This window comes from Myxocyprinus asiaticus, chromosome 2 (genome assembly GCF_019703515.2).
Source record: "Myxocyprinus asiaticus isolate MX2 ecotype Aquarium Trade chromosome 2, UBuf_Myxa_2, whole genome shotgun sequence".
NCBI classification, from domain to species: domain Eukaryota; kingdom Metazoa; phylum Chordata; class Actinopteri; order Cypriniformes; family Catostomidae; genus Myxocyprinus; species Myxocyprinus asiaticus.
In genome coordinates, this window is record NC_059345.1 from 19,474,077 (window position 1) to 19,481,804 (window position 7,728).

The window sequence follows — 7,728 nt, forward strand, 5'->3', positions numbered from 1 at the left end:
TTTGATACTGAAAAACTTGCTTTAGGACAGGCTGATCAAGGGTTTAGGGTGTTCCAGTTAAACCCATTGCACGTCTTCTGCAGTAGTGGACACTCGTGCAACGTAAGCAGTGACGTACATCCGAGTCCATGAAACAGAGTGAAGTTTGCGAGGTAAGGGGATACAAATTTGACGTGGAACGCAGCCATAGGCCCTGTTGCAATACCCTGACTTGCGGTTTTGGTCTTGCCTACTTACCCACTTGTCTTATGCATTTCCTGTGCTTGGCCACTAGTGTGTAAGTAGACGTGAAGACTGTGTGGATGACTTTTGATTGCACGTTGGGACCAAAGACTGCTTTACACAACTTATCAGTATGTGGTTTCATACAACAAATAAAAAGCATTAAAATGTATATTTTAAATACATAAAGATGAGAAAGAACCTGTGGTAGTAGTTGATAAAAACATTTCTGATTAACAATTTTTATTGATTCACAAATTAAACACAGAAAAACAAAACACATATATACATAAAATCAACAATTAACCCCCACTATTACCCCTCCCTCTCCCAATCCCCAACTCCACCCCGCCCCCGGATGTAATAATCACTCATATTGACAACTACACCTCTCTCTCCACTGCCCCTCCTTGAGAGCCCTCCAGAAACGCCAGATATCCGTCCCATTTCCCCACAAACAAATCCAATTTCCCCAGTCTTCTAAATGACCCTTTTTCAAAGGCAGCCACCCTCCCCATCTCCGAGCACCACTACTAAAATGAGGGCACTCCAGCCAGACAGATAAAACTATCTGTCTGGTGATCATGACACTGGTTAGGACCCAACTCTTTATGTGTCTATTCTCTACATCGATGACTGCCCCATCGCCCAAAATACAGAGTCTGGGGCAAAATGAAACCCATGTGCCAAATACGTCACACAAAACTCTGAACCTTCAACCAAAATTCTTGGATCTTAACACACCACCAAAAGACATGGGTTGTGTCTCCATCCTCTGATTGGCATCGCCAGCAGGTGGGTGATCAAGCCTATACAATCTAGAGGGGGTCCAACAGAATCTATGTAAAATCTTGAATTGCATAAGGCGCACCCTTGCGTCTCTAGATACAGACTTGATGTTTTTTAGAATCCTAGTCCACTCTCCCTCCTCTAATATCAAGTTTAAATCTTTCTCCCATAGTCTCTTGATAGAAGTTAAAGCTCCGTCCCCCAGACTCTGAATTAGCATGGAGTAATACACTGATGCCTTATGACCTCTTCCAAAAGCAGTAATCACCTCTCCCAGAGTGTCTGCCACTTTAGAGGGGTGTATGCTACTCCCAAAAATAGTAGTAGAGCGGCACAGATAGTACGTAAATACCTAAAGATCCCAAAATGTTGAACCAAATTTTCAAAAGATCTCAACACTCCACTCTCATATAGGTCACCGAGTGCAGTAACCCCCCTCACAATCCACTCTGACCAGCAGAAAGGGGACTTATTAATACATAATTTTGGGTTCAGCCATATGCTTGAGGCAACATTTAAATAAATGTCAGAATTCTCTGGACACTTTTGTCCATACCGAGTGCAAATGCAAGATAGCGGGGTGTAACTTAACTTCTCCAGTTAGTTTGATAGAAAGGCTTTGTATTGGCAAAATAGCGGCAAGAAATTCCTGTTCAATACAAAATCAGGGAGGGGCTCTCTCAGGTGGAAGCGACCAATGAGCCAAATGTCTGAGACAGAACGCATAATAATAAAACAAAATCTTGGGTAGGCCTAGTCCACCTTTGTCAATCGGCTTATGCAGCTTACTGAATTGTAATCTGGGATGTTTACCATTCCAAATGAAGGACTTCGCTATGCTGTCAAATTGCTAGAAATAAGAAAGGGGGACATCTACAGGGAGAGACTGTAGCAGGTAGTTGAATTCTGGAATATAACATTAACCTTCCCAATCATCGATAAATGTAATGAAGCCCACCTGCCCACATCGCTTGAAAACCTTTTTATTAAAGGGTCAAAATTAACTCTAACTAAATCACACACATTTTCTGGGAATAAAATACCCAAATACTTAATGCCCTGTTTGGGCCACTGAAAGGTGCCAGGCTGAAAAGCCGTTATTGGGCAGTATGCTGTCAGAGCCAAAACTTCGGATTTAGACCAATTAACTCTGTATCCTGAGAACTTAGAGAAGGAATTAATAATTCTGTGGAGGCAAGGCATAGATCTAGTAGGGTCAGAGACGAATAATAAAATATCATTGTGTAAAGCAAAAGCTTATGCGCTATACATCCTGCTATCACCCCTGTAAAATCCTCCTCCTTTCTTATCGTGGCTGCTAATGGTTCCAGGGCAAGACAGAACAATAATGGGGAAAGTGGGCAACCCTGCCAGGTGCCCCTATCCAGAGTAAAGTAATCTGAAATTAATCCATTTGTTTGTACCACTGCTACCGGGTGTCTATAAAGTAACTTAATCCATCCAATAAACGTATTCTCAAACCTGTCCATTTCAAAAATCTTAAAACGATCACCCCATTCTACCATATCAAACTCCTTTTCGGCGTCAAGTGAGATGGCAGCAACCGGAGTCTGATCATTTGCCACTGAACACATGATATTGATGAAACGCCTTATATTATAAGAAGAGCTACGGCCCCGAACAAACCCCACCTGATCAATATGTATAAGATATGTCATAACTTTAATTAATCAGTTAGCCAAAAGTTTTGACAATATTTTACTATGTAGCTGGATCAGGGAAATTGGACGGTAACTCTTATACTCACTTGGATCTTTGTCCTTTTTAAGAATCAGACTGATCCGGGCTTGCAGCATGGTGGTGGAAGCTTTCCATTTTTTAATGATTCTGTATAAACTTCTGCAAAAGTGGAGTCAATTCTGTAGCATAAGATAAAAAAAACTCAGCGGCAAAGCCATCTGGCCCCGGAGCCTTGCCTGTAGGCAAGGCCTTAATTACCTTGCCAAGCTCCTCCAAGGTTATCTCAGAATCAAGAGTATTTTTTTGCACAGCCATCAGTTTAGGAAGTTCTAATGGTTCCACAAAGTTTTTAATATCCTCATCAGTAGACGAAGATGTGGAACTATAGAGATCAAGATAGAATTCTTTAAAAGCATTATTAATATTAATGGCTGAGGTAAATATTTCACCACCAGCAGATTTCACTGAGGGAATGGTAGAAAAAGACTCTCTGTTTTATATATCTAGCCAGAAGTTTTCCTGCTTTGTCCCCCAACTCAAAGTATGACTGTCTTGCCCTGAAAAGCCAAAAGTCCACCTTCCACGACAAAATAGTTTTATATCTATATTTCAATCAGGTCAATTCTCTGAGGCCATCAGAACACATTTGGTGCTTCAGCTCTGCCTCTGCACTTTTAATATTCCCTTCCAACTCCACAAGTTCTCGTGCTTTGGATTTTTTTTTCTCCCTTTTTTCTCCCAAATTTGGAATGCCCAATTCCCAATGCACTCTAAGTCCTCGTGGTGGTGTAGTGACTCGCCTCAATCTGGGTGGCGGAGGACGAATCTCAGTTGCCTCCGCTTCTGAGACCATCAACCCGTGCATCTTATCACGTGGCTTGTTGAGTGCATTACCGCGAAGACATAGTGTGTGTGGAGGCTTCATGCCATCCACGCACAACTCACCACGCACCCCACCGAGAGGGAACCACATTATAGTAACCACGAGGAGGTTACCCCATGTGACTCTACTCTCCCTAGCAACCTGGCTGGAGTCACTCAGCATGCCCTGGGATTCAAACTCACGAACTCCAGGGGTGGTAGTCAGCGTCTTTACTCACTGAGCTACCCAGGCCCCCTGCTTTGGATTTTTTGATGAATGAGGCATACTGTATGATCCGACCCCTAAGAACCGCCTTGAGTGCCTCCCAAGCCATGCCCACAGAGGATACTGAGGACCTGTTGGTCTTCATATAAATATTGATTTCAGCCTTTAACATTTGTTGGAATTCATGATTTTTCAAAAGGGATACATAAAAGCGCCAACTATATGATTTCTTTTTCTCCGTAAGTGGCAGCACCTTTAAACTCATGCTGGGCCTCATGTATTCAGATAGAAGACAAAGGCAGGCTTAACACAGTCATAAAACCTAACTCAGCCCCCACATACCAAGTCGTAAATCTTACTGATAAAAATCGCGCCAAAATCAAAGGGAGTCCAAAACAGACTACAAATCCCATGAAGCCTTGCTCACTAAAGGATCAAACTCTCAACTCCTATTGGATGAGGCACACAACAGAACGTCCCTCAAACCATGACATCATCAGGAGTAGAAATACCTCTGAAATGCTTCCGGGATTTGCTTCCAGCATCTTTGCTTGCAATGTGTAGACGCAGCTCATCGCTGCTCTCAGGTGCAGCTTCGTGGCACAAGGAAGTAACATCCGACTTGAAACTGTGGCCATACAATCTCCATCTCGCTGGACGAGTTGAGATTACTCTGTGTTCAACCGAACACTCTAACTGATCCGACGGAGACCGCCGAGCAATCCGCATCTTAATCCGCTTGCCTGCAGAAGTGAAGAGATTAAAGATTTCTCTTCCATCTCCAATCAAGTCGACATTTCTTAGTTCTCCGCCAGCCCGCAGAGAATCAGCAGCCGTGCCTGCCGACAGAGCGAGGAAACAGCCTCCCGTCATCACCTGAGCCTCGAGGAACCGAGTCTGAGTTAAAGGACAGATGAACACACATTCTGCATCCTCATGCGATTCAAGTAAGAGGTTTACGTCTGGGCAGAGATAGAATATTATAGTGTGTTATTCTTGTGTTTCAAGGTTTTTACAGTTTACGGACCGCCATGTCCGCTCATTATTAATACTCAGGGTATTAATTATCATGAATTTGTTTTGCTGTATTGTGGTCCAACTAAATTGGACTGTTGTGCATTTTCGCCATCACGGGTGAGACCGGCAAACTGAGTTTATCCATTAAAGAGTCAAAGAACGCGGGACTTTTACGAGCCGTCCACCGCGTCTCTGAGCGATAAACTAACAGCTGCTTTCTCTCCCATGATTGCGAAATCGGCTTTGGGGCCATCACTTTATTCTCTTTCTCTCTCTCGTACTAACCACACACACACACACACGCGCGACCCCTCACAAACATTCTGGCACACATTTTTGGCTCATAGATAGCTTCGTGCTAAAGCTCAGCTTTGTCCCTAAGCTATCGTACAAGCGGATACACACGGTAACTGGTAGACGCCATTGACTGGTTTCTCTCCGCCCACATTCGCGGCCATATTCCCTGGCCAGAAGTCTCGCGTGACATACCCTCCATGAGAGTCACGTCCGCCATTTTGTGCGCATCCCTCTTTACACACACACACACACACACACACATACTCGCTCTCACACACACACACACACACCCTCATGTGTTATAGGATTATTTTGGTTTCCATATCTAATCATATCACTGTTTAGTTTGTAGTTGTAAGTCAGAAGTTTATTGACTGCATTGTATTAATTATTAATTGATATTACTGCATAAATAAACATTGTTTATATTACAAAGAGAAGTGTTTTGGTTTGTTTGCATACGCCTGTGTCATGCTGACGGGATGTCAGTGCTCGGATTCAAGCCTTCATTCATTGTGTTTTTCCCGAAAATCGATATTCTTCGGATGTCGATTTTCCTAAGAAAACAATCTAATATTGAGACCGTTATACTATCTGGTTATTAGTCCCTGATTCCAGGGTGGTGCCCCGTCAATGTTAATCCTTATTAATATTCTATTGATTTTTGATAATTGATAATTTTCTTTGATGATTGTTGAATTTGAATGATCAATAAGCTAGTGTTAATTTTAATTAATGTTTCATCGATGTTAACAATTAACGATTATCTTTGATAATTGTTGATTTAAAAGATTAGAAAAAGCTAACACTGATTCTCATCAATGTTCTATTGATTTTAATAATTAATAATTGTCTTTGATAATTATTAATTATTGCTAATAACCAAACCCGCTCCTAAACGTAGCACACTACATTTACTGGAGCCCCATATGAGGTTTTAATGAGTTAGATTAAATTAATTAATTTAAATATGAATTAATAACTAAATAAATAATTATTAATTATTTCTGATAGTAACACTGATCTAAACAACCAGTAAAGCCCTACGCTCACAAGGGCGTGATCTGAGACTAAGATGTTTCCAATTGAGCAATCAACAACGGATGAAATGAGGGACTTAGACATAAAAAAAAAATCTATTCTAGAATAAATCATATGGACTGATAAAAAAAATAAAATTATAGTCCCTACTGGATGGGTTCAAAAGTCTCCAAATATCTGTGAGACCAAGATTTTTACACATCCTGTGAAGCATCAGTGTCGCTCTAGGGGGCTTACACACTTTTGTTTCACTATGATCAAGTCCATCAATAGATTAAAGTCTCATCCCAATATTATATCATGAGGGGTGCCAGCGGCTTGCAACATCCCTTCAAGATTTATAAAAAAGCCCTGATCATCAGCATTAGGTGGACTTTGCCCCTGAATTTCTGCTAAAACAATAATGACTCTTCCTGTTTTATCTTTAATCTGTTTGAGACATTTGAATTGTAGATGCTTACTTACCAGTGTAATGACTTCCCTGCTCTTACTTGAGCCAGCACTAAAGAAAACATGTCCACCCCATATCTTCCCAAATTTTTCAGCTTCCTGGGGGGAAAGTTGCATTTCTTGAAGAAACACTATATCATATTTCTTATGTTTAAGAAGAGAAATAACTTTCCTTCTTTTTATGTGGTGCCCCAATCCATTCACATTCCACGTGGAGAGAGACAATCCACTCATACTAACATTTTACATTTTGACATTTTAGAAAAAATAGTTTGTGTCAAAAATTAAATTATAAAGACCACATTCCACATTAATGCAACAATCAAACCCCAAACTTCCCCCAAACCAAAAAAACAGAAAAAAGAAAAACGTGCGCATTAACCCCACGCACGTCAGCGGCAACCAGCGTCCATCCCTCTAAACTCAAACAGTCCATGTACGCCTACGAGAGACTCCGCGACAACTTTGCCGTCAGATTGCTCAAATCCGGTGTTCCTATACAAATTTTGTAAAACTGAATTACACAACAGAAAATAATCTATAAAACAAACTCCAACCAATAGGTGGGATAAACACAAAGAACATGTAGATTCATCCACTTAACTGTCCCGAAGGTGTGTTCCTCCATAAAACAAACTCCAGCCTCTAGCAGAACCAGCACACACACACACACACAAAAATAATAACTAAATAAATAACATAATTATAAAAAAAATAAAAATAAATAGAGGGGCCGTTCAGTTTCCTCGGACAGTCAAATGAACGTTCAGTGAGCCGGCCCATTCGGTTGCAACAAATGACCCAACCACTCCAGTGTCCTGCAAGAAATACTCCACAAAACAAACTCCAACCAATAGGAGGCATAAGCACAAATAACATGCATATTCATCCACAACACTGTCCCGAAGGAGTGCTGCTATACAAAACAAACTCCAGCCACTAGGTGGAACCAGCACAAAAAGAAACAAAAAAAGGCACTCAGCTGCCTTGGATGATCAAGTGGATATTCAGTGAGTCAGGCTCACTTGGCTGCAACATGAGAACCACAAAATAACTTACTCAGTCATTGGCTTTATGAAGGACATTGCTTGCTGGGGACATGTAAATACTTTACGCCCATCCTT